At 41.4% G+C, this 13,341-nt stretch overlaps 1 long non-coding RNA gene across 8 annotated transcripts in view; it reads right to left on the minus strand.

Moving 5' to 3' along the window:
* Window positions 1-12,931, minus strand: part of LOC121818475 (uncharacterized) — a 14,206-nt gene extending 1,275 nt beyond the window's left edge. Inside the window, exons 1-6 of one of the 8 annotated variants that reach the window (XR_006058477.2) lie at window positions 12,790-12,931; window positions 11,717-11,790; window positions 11,180-11,286; window positions 9,363-9,496; window positions 7,196-7,316; window positions 1-1,193 (exon numbers count right to left, since the gene is read on the minus strand). The exon at window positions 1-1,193 is cut by the window's left edge and continues 1,275 nt beyond it. This is a non-coding gene — a long non-coding RNA (uncharacterized LOC121818475). Of the gene's footprint in view, window positions 7,317-9,362; window positions 9,497-11,179; window positions 11,287-11,716; window positions 11,791-12,789 lie in introns of all 8 variants that reach the window. The other 7 variants (XR_006058479.2, XR_009599075.1, XR_006058475.2 and 4 more) reach the window with 7 other exon arrangements.
* Between the last annotated feature and the right edge of the window lie 410 nt (window positions 12,932-13,341).

A 13,341-nucleotide genomic window follows, 5' to 3' on the forward strand; every position in this document is an offset into this window, starting at 1 on the left:
TGATCAAGCCTCATCACTGACCCTGGGTTGAATTCTTCCTCTAAGGAGCCCAAGACTTCAAGCATCTTTCATGGTTAGACAACAACCTTTCCAAACAATGGTCTTTTCAAAAAAAATGATGATAAGTGATGAGTATGCATATGCCTACGAATGAAATGGGACCCATATGTCAAACCACATAAAAATATATCTTCCCTCAACATACATATAACACAATCAGGCCTTCAGATGCATCGATTCTCCAACTATCAAGTCATACAAATATGGATGTAAAATATCACAATACATTCCAAAGTGATGGATATTGACTTTCGCCTGCTGGCACTTCTTTTTTATGTCATCTCCATTATATTAGCTATGACAACAAATCATGTGCTGTGCTAAGTCACTTACATTGTGTCCAACTCTTTGGGATCATATGGACTAGGCCCCACCAGGCTCCTCTCCATGAGATTCTCTAGGCAAGGATACTGGAGTGGGTTGCCATGCTCTCCCTCAGGAGATCTTCCTGCCCCAGGGATCGTATCCATATCTCCTATGTCTCCTGCATGGGTATGTTCTGCATGTTCCTTACCACTAGAACCACCTGGGAAGCCCGACAGGGCATATACAGAACCATTCCTCCAACAAAACTGAAGAATGACTTTAAAATCTCAAACAAAACATGAGTATATGTGTTCACAAACTTCATGGAGCAAGGGTTTCTTCGATCTGAAAACTGGCGTCGATGAAGGACTGTGTGAAGAATACTTCAAAGTCTATTTGGCAAACACAGCCTACGTTGGCTATATTTAGTCCTCAAACGAATGAGAATGTCATGAGTACTGGTCGTTTCAAATAAGTAGCATGTGAAGCTGTTTACACTTATTGGGATGTGTGGTATACCACATTCACACATGTCAGTAGCATTGGTGCAAAAACGATACATTTCTCAGGGGAAACTTCTACATGGACTCTTGGGATCAGAGCTCTAACTCATACACACGTACTTTTCCTTTTAAAATGATCCTGCATGACAAGCAAACAAAACACTGGATGAACACCTAGACGGTGAGCTCTGTACTAAATGATTTTAAAGCCAGTAGATGGAATGAGCTGATGAGGAAGACTACAAACAAGTCATCTTCTTCAGCTTGGTCAAACTGCTCATAGTCATACAAGTGAATGAAAAGTTAAGCCTGTTGTCATTCAATCTGTTTTAAAGAAATAGAATAATAAAACAAATTAGTAAATCTTATTTTCTTAATAAACGTATTATTTCTGCACGGCTTTGTTACTGGCATAAATAGAATATCTACAATAATAACGTGTAGATTATTATTGTAATGATAATGAAATGGATTCACATTCGATATCGATTCACATCTATAACTGATGCCATAGCTGTTTGATACTATTGCTTGAATGAATGCAACTTATGTGACTTCACAAACTACAAACACGACTAACATAATAGGTATTAAAAACCTTGAGTGACATGAGCGTGAAGACTTAGTAGAGTTGCTCTCAAGAATAATGATACTATTATTCACTCTAGCCATAGTACTGGAATCTGTACATTAACACCCCTGCAAAAGAAATGGAAAGGATAGAATAATAATAAAGGAACTTCATAACTATATTCCTACTGTAAACATTCAACACTATGTTTTCTTTTAAACTGACTTTCATATTTGGTCTACTGTAACCTCTTCTGTGTTCATTTTATGCTAAACTTATTGCTAACAGTAAAATTACCATACGAGCTCTAATTAATTTTTTTTTACTTGCAAAGCTAATGATAGAACCAAAGGCCGATATCTACATCAAACAGGAGAAATGGAATGGAAACTGTAAACAATTTTATGGAAGAACATTTCTGTGCTCCTATTCAGTCAAATGGACATTCAAAAGGATGTGATTTTTCTGAAAGTTTATTTCAGAAACTTGGAATTGGATGACTGCAAACAATAACACTAATAATATATTGATACATAATATTAAAAATATACAGTGGGTCATTCTTTTTTTATTCTGCCACAGCTAACAGACAGGAAGTCAGTTGTCGTAACTACTACTAACATAAGACCCTCACCGATAAGTGAAGATATATAGGAAAATCCATAATAGATCTAAAAACCATCAAAGATAAAATGGTAATTAAAAAATACAGTGACAGTTTAGTTGGTATAAGAAACAGGATGATTATGAAAGCAAAGCCAACAATCACGGATAGGCCATGGAAGCCCGTGGCTGTCACGAGTGTTGACTTGTATCCTTCATCTGAGGTTGTTAAAAGCGCTTGGTAAAATCCAGAGGTTTGCAGCAGTGGTAACCTCCTGAACAGACTGAAATAAAAAGGGTTTCCAGAATATCCTGATGATTTCCATCTACTAGGCTGTGATGAGCTCAAGCAATACATACTCCAGAGGACAGAAGACAGACAGGTTGGGAACACGTCTACTGCACTTAGGGAGAAAGGGAATGTTGCTACTCAGCCTAGTACAAGTGTAGAAGCAACACCTCAGTGATTCGACCTTTAAAGAATAGATACGTATGAGAACGACTGGTATGAATACTCCTTCACAAGTGCCTTCTCAGACCTCCTCCCATCATAAGCACAAGCATAATGAAAACACTGAGTTTTCATGGTCTCACACAAAATTAGACTCACTTATGACTTTGCTTTGAGAAGAGTTGAACTACTCATTGTTTAAGAGAAATGATCCTTTCTTCTCTGAAGATTTGTGAATCATTCAAAGGGTGTGGTGAATAAACTACTTAAGGATCCAATACATAAAAATGCAATAGGCTAAGCACAGAGATGTTTTTCTCCCTTTCTCAGAGGATGGAACATTTTGTACTTACACTGATTTTGTCTCTACACTGATTTTGTCTTGACTTCATGTACAATTATATATTGATTTTTTTAGTTGACATACAATAGGACTAAAAATATTGATATAATACTAATAACTCATGTTGGTATGTGTGGTTGTCACATAGGATTCACAGGAGATTTAAATTCACAGTTGTCAACGTAAAGGATGAATGCTATTTAGCTTCTTCGTGAATCTAGACCACGAATGAAGAGTTTTCCTCAACATATTTCACTGAGGGAAATACAAGGATGATAGGCATAATACTATGCTTTGACTCATGGATATCTAAGCATTGCTCACAATACAGATCTGATTTTCAACATCAGGGTTCTTTCAGTGTCCTTGAACAGCATTTGTTTTTCTGTATACAGAAGAAAAAAACTCATGAGTATCAAACTGGTTCACATAAAACATGTGTATGAATTGTTATCTTCCTGAACCAGGGATCAAACCCACATCACTTCCACCTCCTACACTGGTAGGCAGATTATTTACTGACTGTGCCACCTGGGAATCGACATACATTTCAAGGACCACTGCCATCAGCTTCTACTGTTCATGACCAAAGTAGGAGAAACAACATTGGAAGAAGTACTCATAAGGGTACTCATAGGAACTACTCATAAGTCAAGGAACTGTGATACTGGGTACTCTCGTTATTACTGGGACAAGTCAATTCCTCTGATGATGACAGGTATAACTGAAAATTATTACAAATGCATGGGATGCGATGTCTACATGATAAATGTGTTCCTCTTATACTATTGCTTCAGGGATGCCTACTTCCGCATGAAGGACTGCACTTCAAGGGATGCCTGCTATTCCAGCTCAAGCAACAGATAGTGAAGTGCAGATCATTGTCCTTTGTTGAAAATAATCAGCAGTTTGTCAACATAGGGAACATGCCGGAGGAACCCTTGGGATGGAACTCTAAAAACAGGTTGGGCCCTCTTTTTGCCAAGCCCTGAGATAAAATACAAATCAGAAAAAGAAAAATAGCATCGGTTTTGTCAGGACTTCCTCATCTTTTCTTTCTCGGTAGCAGGAAGCAGACATTGAGGCCAGAGGACTGCAGGATTTCATTGTGAACTAATGTTGGGTGGGGTGGAAGCTCATCACTCTAGTAAGAATGTGGCTCAATAAAACGGAATTTCATTCACTTCATGGACATAGAGTTCTATAATCCTTCATTAAGGAATTCAATAAGCTATATTTCCTTACACCTTCACAATCTCTTGGTTTACGAGAACGTCAATTGCTAGCCCAGCACTTATACAATGAGTGTTGCAGGTAGTATTAGTGTATAAATGATGATGAGCAATGACAGGAAGTTTATATATTCTCTGTTTGAATTCTTGATTTTTTATATAATTTTTTATAATATCCTTACAGATGTGAATATTTTAGTGACATGTATAAATACACATTGAGTAGTGCTATGATAACTCATAGTGTTGGCACAATAAATATCATGGTTATTATGTGCTTTTCATATATTCCTTTTGAGATTCTCTTCCATTATACATTATCATAAGATATTTAATAGTTTCCTAAACTGTACAGTAGGTCCTTGTGGCTTCTTTTATATATAGTAATGTATTTGTTAATAATTCAAACAAAAACTGGTACACAAATATTCATAGTGACATTCACGATAGCTCAAAGGTAGAACTCATTCAAGTGTCCGTTGGTGGGAGACTGAATATGCAACACAAGGTATATTCAGAAGCTTGAACGGTATTCCACCATACAAAAAAGTACATTAAATGGTGCTGCCACTCTGCAAGACATTACAGAAATGACTCCAAAACGAACACATGGAATAAATACATAGTTCGATTCCAATTCAAGCTATGTACCCAAAAGGATTAGGAAAGGGGGCTGAAAAAATGGATACTTCTTCCGTCATACTCACAACAGCATGATTCACACTGGCAAACAAACAGAAGTGATCTAAGTGTCCATGGCAGCCAATTCCATAAACAAACTGTGGTATACACACAATGGAATCTGATTCGGCCCTTCAAAGTCAGTAATTCTGACAATGCGACAATGTGGACAAACCTTATGGTCATTAGATTAAGTGAAATAAACCAGACCAAAAAAAGACAAACGTGCTGTGATTCCACTCATATGAGATATCCAAACAAGTCAAATCTGTCAGAAATAGCAGAGAGTGATTCCGACCGATCGAAAAGAGTTCATGTTTCATGGACCTCAGTTTCCCTTGGAAAACTGACTTCCCGTGATATCTCCAAAACCAATTAGACAAATAATTGGAAGCTATATCCAGTCAAATGAATGTAGACATAATGTTACATACAGTGTACACCAAACTCACTCAAACTTCTTAACAGACAAAAGGCAAAACTGTATCTATGGTACCTCAGCTTAGCTTAAAACTGTATCTACAGTACCTCACTTCTGCTTATAAAATTTAACAACAACAACAACAACACACTAAAGTCTATCCAAAAAAAGGATATAAAACATATATAACATTAACTTTAAAAAATTGGAAATTTAGACTGTGGAAAACCTTATTCACAAAACTTAAACACAAGCCACAGGAAAATATATTTATAAAATACATATCTGATAAAGGATTGTACTATAAACATACCAAAAAATCTGGAACAATCTCATAAAAAATGTATAAACCTAAACACCTGGCCTACAAAAATATAAAGATAGTAAATAAGCCTATCAAAAAGACTCAAAATCACATATCATTAGGAAATTACACACTAAAATAACAGTGAGGTAGCACTGCACACCTATTAGATTCAGTAAACTCAAAAAAAGGGGGTAGGGCACAACTTCTCTGGTGGCTCAGTGGTAAAGAATCTGCCTGACAATGCAAGACACTCTAGTTCGATCCGTTACCCCAGAAGATCCCACATGCCACAGAGAAACATAGCTGGATGTTTCCACAGCTAAACAAGGCTCTCCTGTGACCTGAATACTACATGGCTAGCACTTACTAAACAGCTTTGAAAACATGTCCAGACAAAAAGTATCGCATGATTATATACAACAGCTCTACTTGTAATAACTAAAAACTTTCAAATATCAGGATGTCTTCAGTAGATGACAGTGTAAACAAATGGGGATACATCCAAAGTGAAGGGGAGCAAATGCTACCACAAAATATACCACCTCAGCATGAGAATCAGTTGGACCCAATTAACTTTTATTTTTTTAGAGGACACATGATCATCTCTGAAACCCAAGTTCAAGACAGCTCTTCTGTGAGTCACATTTACCAGAGAAATCTCATTTCAAAGGAATCCTCTCTATATGCCAGATAGAAGGATGAGACACAGTCTTTTGAAACTCTTTTTTCTTTTCTATCGATAGGGAAAGCTAAGCCGTAAATCTGCACAACCACCATACCCTTCCTTTCCTTTGGTTGTATTTTTTTTAATATTTGTTTCTTTTTTAATTTGGCTGTGCCAGGTCGACCTTCATTGAGGCAAGCCAGATACCTAGCTACAACATGCAAATTCTCCGTTGTGGCATGGGAGATCTAGTTCTTGGATCAGGGAATGAACCTGGGCCTCCTTCTTTGGGAGTGTCCAGTCTCAGCCACTGGACCACCAGGAAGTGCCTGTTTTGTTTTCAGATGAAGATGGAATCTAAGGTGATATCTTGGGCCATTTCAGTCACTGACTCAGTTTCCTGAGTTTCTCCAAAGCACGCATAAGGTGCACATTATTAAACTGGTTTGCAAAACAAGAAAAGGTTGTCTGCTACAACACTGTATGCTTACAAATATCTAAACGGTAAATGGCATATTACTTATTTTTAATTACTATGGGGGAGAAAGAATGCAGGATTCATACATGTTACAACATGAATAAATATTAAAACCATCTTCAGTAAAAAAAAATCCACATAGGAAAGGCCACCCAGAACCCTTATTCACCATGTCTGCTTTCAATCCATCAAGTTTGTCCAAATAACTGAAAATCTCAGTAACACTCTAAATAAAGAAAACAGGATGAAGATGGAAACAAAAGATATATTCATACATTTGAACAATTGCTAAAAGTGGAAGTGGGGTGGTGGATTACATTATAATGTAGATACCATATGATTTCCTGATTTTGGAGATTATGTGCTGGTTCTGCAGAAGGTACCCATTTTGGATAAAACACATAGAGTATTTTAGATGATGTGGCAAATGCTAGCACTTGTTCCCATTGCTAGGCATTTTCTGTACATTTTAAATGACTGGAAAGTATACTATGTTTCAAAACAACCATGCCAATACCACAAAAGAAATTTAGAGCAGACAGGCAGGAAACTTTCTGATACAGGCCAAGACTTACCCAGATGAAGTTCAAGGGAAGCTGCGATGCTCACTGCCCGTGAAGGAGTCCACGTGGAATGAAGAAGTAGTGTGGGAAGTCTATTAGTAACCACCATGTCTTGGGTCCTCTGGATGACCTACTGCAGGAGAAACAGATCTTACAGATAAAATGTTCCACATCACTTCACAAAAAGTTGTTAGGCTACATTCAGTAAAGCGGAATCATTTCAGATCAATTTACAATCATATAAAATACTACCATTTACAGTCCAGAAATCACTTGCATTTCTACACACTAATAACAATCAGAAAAAAATATTAAGAAAATCCCACTTAAATAAAACATCTAGCAACAAACTTAATCAAGAACATAAAAGACCAGTAGTCAGAAAACTAGAAAGCACTGATAAAGAAACCAAAGAAAACACAAATACACAGAAAACTGTTCCACGCTCATGCACTGGAACAATGAGGAATTAAAAGGTCCATTCCAACCAAAGTCATCAACAAATACACGGACTGCAATCACAAAATAATATTCAATGGCATTTTTCACAAAATAGAAGTATTCCTCATATTAGACTGCTACTGTTGAACAGGACCTTAAGCGGCCAAAAAGACTCTGAGAAAGAGGAACACAGCTGGAGGCATCTTCCTATCCCTCTTCAAACTACATCACGGAGCTGTAGTGACCACCACACTGAGGAACTGGCAGGAACACAGACACATGGACTCCAGGAGAGAATAGAGAGCCCAGAAACGAACCCACCTGTACATGGTCAGTTCCTGAAAATCAAACCAGGAATGAGCGAAGAGGAAAGGACAGTCTTCTCAAGAAACAGTGACAGGAAAATGGCCACCTACACGGAAGAACATCAGTGTTCATCCTCTACATCATCTAACGCAAATCTAACTGAAAACCCACCGCTTTGCACACGGAGCTCTTTCCCCCTGAGTCCTCTGAGATGGACCTCCAGTCAGCCCTCAGCTGGACACAGGAAACGTCTACTCCATCCTCATTTTTCGCTCTTGCAGCGCCTCCCTGCTGGTGGGCACTGAGGCAACCCTACTCCTCTCAGCCTGGATGCAGCCCTGTTATCCAGAAGCCTGAGCCCTGATGGTCCTGAGGAGACAAAGCTCCCGCCAGCTGCTCACGGAGCAGAGTCTAAAGGCAAAGCGTCCTGCGCCCGCGGGTCAGAGGGGGCTTTGGCGCCCCCTTCGGGCCACAGGAGAAGAGCGGGCAGCCCGGCGCTCACAGACCTCAGAGGGCTCACCCAGAAGCAGCTCTGCTGCGAGCACTCAGACTGGAAGCCCAAACTGAAATGGAGCAGAATAGCTCCATGACCCTCTGCAAAACATGGCTAAGGAACAATCAGAGCCTGTATGGAATGCAGCCATAAAAAGGAACACATTTGAGTTTGTTCTAATAAAGGGGAGGGAAGTCAGTCAAAGAGAGAAAAACATGGAATCTAGAAGGATGGTACTGACGAGTCTGTTCACAGAGCAGCAATGGAGGTGCAGACATAGAGAACAGACTTACAGACGAGGGTGGAGAACAAGAGGGAGAGGGTGAGATGAATGGAGAGAGCAGCATGGATGCAGGTACACCTACATTTGTAAATAGACAACCAATGGGAATTTGCTGTATGATTCAGGGAACTCAAACTGGGGCTCAGTAGTAACCTAGAGAGGTAGGAATGGGTGTGAGATGGGAGGGAGATTCAAGAGTAAGACGACATAGGTACACCTATGGTTAATTCATGTGGATGTATGACAAATCAAACCAATATTGTAAAGCAATGATCAATCAACTAAAAAGAAATAACTGTTTAAAAAATATGAACATAAACACAAACTTTGCAACAAGGTAACTCCATTTTAAAAACTATAGAATTTTAGAAAACTACTAAAGTTCTACATGACCGTTGGTCTGGTGATCAGGTCTAACATACACAAAACAAGCCAACTTACCAAATTATGAATACAAATTAGTTAAAACATTGCCTTTTATCATTTCATACATTTACCCTGTGGAGGACCTTACTCGAGAGAACCAAAACAAACTGTTACATGAACCACGGACCACCCACCCTGGCCAGGCAACAGAGAAAAGAAAACACTTGCAGGAGTCATCTTACAACAGGAGGTCCTGGGAAGGAACAAGGAACGAACAAGCTACCACCAACCAGAATTCTGGAGAGGTCAGGTGATGGGAGGCTCCAGTTCAGAGGTCCTACCAACCTCCCAGGATCCACTTCGCTGGAATCCATCTCAGCTGAGTGATGTGTGTGCCCCCAAGAGAGATCCCAATTCAGAATGCCTGGCAAGAGACAAACCAGAAATTAACCCGATGACCATAAAACCTGAGACTGTGAGCCACATGACAGAGTGGTTCTCTCCGTTTCCATCACCCTCCTGCCCTCCACCCTGGCAGCCCTTCCCAATAAAGCCTCTAGCTTGGACAGCACTCCTCTCCTCAGACAACTCATTGCCCAGTGTCAGACAAGAACTCACTCTCAAGCCCTGGAAGGGATCCCCCTTCCTTCATCAAAAGCAATATCCAGGAGAAAATATCTTCAAAACGCTATTTTGCAGAGAAGGAAATCAGAGAAGGCAATGGCAGCCCACTCCAGTACCATTGCCTGGAGAATCCCACGGACAGAGGAGCCTGGTAGGCTGCAACCCCGGGGTCACTAAGAGACGGACACGACTTCACTGAGTGGCTTCACTTTCACTTTTCACTTTCATGCACTGGAGAAGGACATGGCAACCCACTCCAGTGTTCTTGCCTGGAGAATCCCAGGGACAGAGGAGCCTGGTAGGCTGCTGTCTATGGGGTCGCGCAGAGTCAGGCACGACTGAAGCGACGCAGCAGCAGCAGCAGCAGCAGCAGCAGCAGAGAAGGAAATGGCACCACCTGCAGTACTCTGGTCTCAGAAATCCCAGGGACAGAGGAGCTTGGTGGGCTACAGTCCAAAAGCAGGGCATTTCTGATGGGAGGAAACAGTCCCAGGGAAGCTGAGCTGCTCACCAGAGGCCCCAGAGCTTTGGATAGCACACCAGAGCTGGGGCTGAGGATTCCCAGCTGCCATGCCTCTTGATCCTGGCCTCTTTCACTAGATACATGTGTGGAAAACTAGAATCTAAAATATGCCCTGGTGGTTCCATAGTAAAGAATCCACCCCCCGGTGCTGGAGATGCATGTGCGATCCCTAGGATGGGAAGATCCCACATCCTATGGAGCCCGTGTGCCACAACTGCCGAGCCTGTGCTCTAGATCCTGGAAGGCACGATGCCGAGTTCACATGCTGCAGCCACTGAAGCCCGTGAGCCTGTGCCCCTCAACAAGAGGAGACACTGCAGTGAGAAGCCTGCAAACCACTAGTTATGGCCCATGCTCACCAAAACTAGAGAAAAGCCCACACACAAAGATGCAACACAGCCAACAATCAGTAAAACTGTTTTCCTAAAACAATGCATATCTGACAAAGAAACTGTATTCGAATTGTCCAAGAACACTAGAGCAAACAAGCCCATTCATAATTGGTAGCGACTGAAATAGACACCTGGCCACTGAGGGTATACTGATAGTAAACTATCATACAAAAACATACACAAGATACTGGTGCAATGCATGCAGAGCCCCCTTTGAAAGACAATCTGACAGTTTTTTTTCAGTAACCACGTGGGACAAGCACTGAATTCTGTGTATGACAAGCGGTGGAAGCCAGGTATCTTACCATTGGAATGCAAAGTTACAGATAAACAAAAGGAAACGTTACAATGTCCATGTCGTGGTGGATCAGGTTGGAGACATCACAAATTACCTTTAACTGAATATGTTCAAGGTGAGCTGGAATACATGTATATATATATATATATATATATCCATGTATTGTCAGCTGAGCATATTGAGCTCCTACATGTATGTTTTAAATATCATTCTCTAATAAAAGGGAACAGGAAACATCTCCAATGGCCCGGTGGTAAAGAATCTGCCTACCGATGCTGGGAACACGGGTTCAATTCCTGTGTAGGAGATCCCACATGCCCAGGGGCAACGAAGCCCTTGAACAACTCTAGAAGTTTGCATGCTCCAGAGCCCAAGTTCTGCAAACAGAGAAAGCACTGCAATGAGAAGCCATGGCACAGCAACTAGAGGGTAGCCTCTGCTCACTACAACTAGACAAACGAGCAATAAAGACCCAGCACAGTCAAAAATAATGTAATGTTAAAAAAAGGGACAGTTCTTTGAAGAAATGACTGAGACTAGGGGTGAGACTGTAAATATATGAGACAGGGTCATCTTAAATTATGAGAAATTAAAGAAACTAAAGACAACTATCAAGCTGTCCAAACTGATACAAATGGATGATGACACAGTGTTATCTGTATACACCAGCAAATAACAATCTGAAAAGGAATTTAAACAAACGATTCCCTTTCAATCATGTCAACATTAATAAAAGACTTTGCTATGGACAGAATGAGGATAACAAGACTGGCACACTGGAAATGATACATGATTGCTGAAAAATACCTTAAAGACATGGACAGATACTCCATAGCGATGAAAAGGCTTCAGTTGGCAATACCATGGAATGCATCTTCAATCTGAAATGAAGATTCAATATGAATTACAAAGGCTGAAAGGTGGTTGCTAAACCACAAAAGATGCCAGCATTCTTGGACTCCAGAGGAGAATTCAATCCAGGGCAAGTGACGAAGCTTGATGGCTCAGAGGTTTTCTGTTAAAAAGTTTTATTAAAATATAAAAGAGATTGAGAGAGCTGCTGACATAGACAGTAAAAGGGGGAAGAAAGAGTACCCCCTGCTAGTCTTTAGCCAGATGTTATAGAGCCACTAGCAGTCTGCTAATGAAAGAAAGACAATGTGTCAGAGAATGGCACCAGGCCCTCACCCACAGCATGCATTGAGATAACATTGGCAGCAGATGAGTCATCCCAGGCCATAAAATGATGGACATGAATCTTGAAGAAAGGCAGATTTCCAAGCAAATATATAGTTTCATTCACATAGATTAAGAGAACAAGGTATGAGTAAAACATACTGGTTTGTCAAGTTTTTTCTGAGCCTTTAGGGGAAACTGACCTGAAGACAGAGCCTTGGGTAAATACATAGTACATTAGCATACCTTAAGACAAACATTTCCATAAGAACAATGCATTGCTTAGTTCAAGGTTTGAGGGAAGTTAAATTCAGGTGGAGCCAGGAGTGGTCATGGCAACACAGAATTTTCTGAGAAACCTTTTAAATTTGTATCAAGATGGAGAAAAAAAAATGCAGCACTCTTTTGTCTCCTCCGGCCTCTTAAGAGAGAGAAAAAAACGTCTGACACTTGCGGTCTATTTTCTCTGTCTGGAGACCCCTGGCCTTCCTGCCTGTTATCCTCTCCAGGCCTGTAGGAAGCAATACACTAGGCTGCTTGGGAAAACTGCGCGGGTCTGAGCTTTATGCAAGGGGTAAAGCGGTAAAACCCTTGGCCCCAAAGGCGAGGCTTTTCTGCGACCGCCATTTTAGTCGGCTCCGAGACTGCAAACAAAGAGGGCAGAATACATGGTTCCCTGCTCCGCCCAGTCCGAGTTCCCTTACCTGTGGCCCACAGCCCTGAGCTCTGCTCGCTGGATGCCAATCGACGGGGACCCAGGAGCCCACGAAACGAGCATTCCCAGCTGCAATGGCGAGCCCTGAGAGCCCTGGCCCCCGTCGCGCCGCCATGTTCATCCCGCCCCAGACCCGCTCACGTGAGCCGCGCTCCTGACCAGCCGCCCAGGCTCGCCCCGCCCCCGACGCGCTCACGGTGCGCCCCACCCCACGCCCCCCTTCCAGGACAGGCCCGCGGGACCGCGACTGCCTCCAGGTGAAACACAAGGACAAGCAAATCCACCCCACCGAGACAATCCAAGCTTTTTCTCAGCTGATCTGTCTATGATTTAGGGATAAAACTATGACTATAGAAAGCAAAGATGACCTAGGACAGCCATGATATTCTATAGAGCCAGTCCCTGGCACGCAGAGGCTTGAAGACGGCCCGGGAGCTCTGCCAGAACGGCAGGCCTCTGTAGCATAGCGGTTAGGTGTGCTGGTGAGCAAGGCAGACTGTGGTCTATAAGTCAGGAGTTCAAGTCCCCAGCTTAGCCCTTT

Source organism: Ovis aries, unplaced genomic scaffold (assembly GCF_016772045.2).
Source record: "Ovis aries strain OAR_USU_Benz2616 breed Rambouillet unplaced genomic scaffold, ARS-UI_Ramb_v3.0 scaffold_153, whole genome shotgun sequence".
In the NCBI taxonomy this organism is placed as follows: domain Eukaryota; kingdom Metazoa; phylum Chordata; class Mammalia; order Artiodactyla; family Bovidae; genus Ovis; species Ovis aries.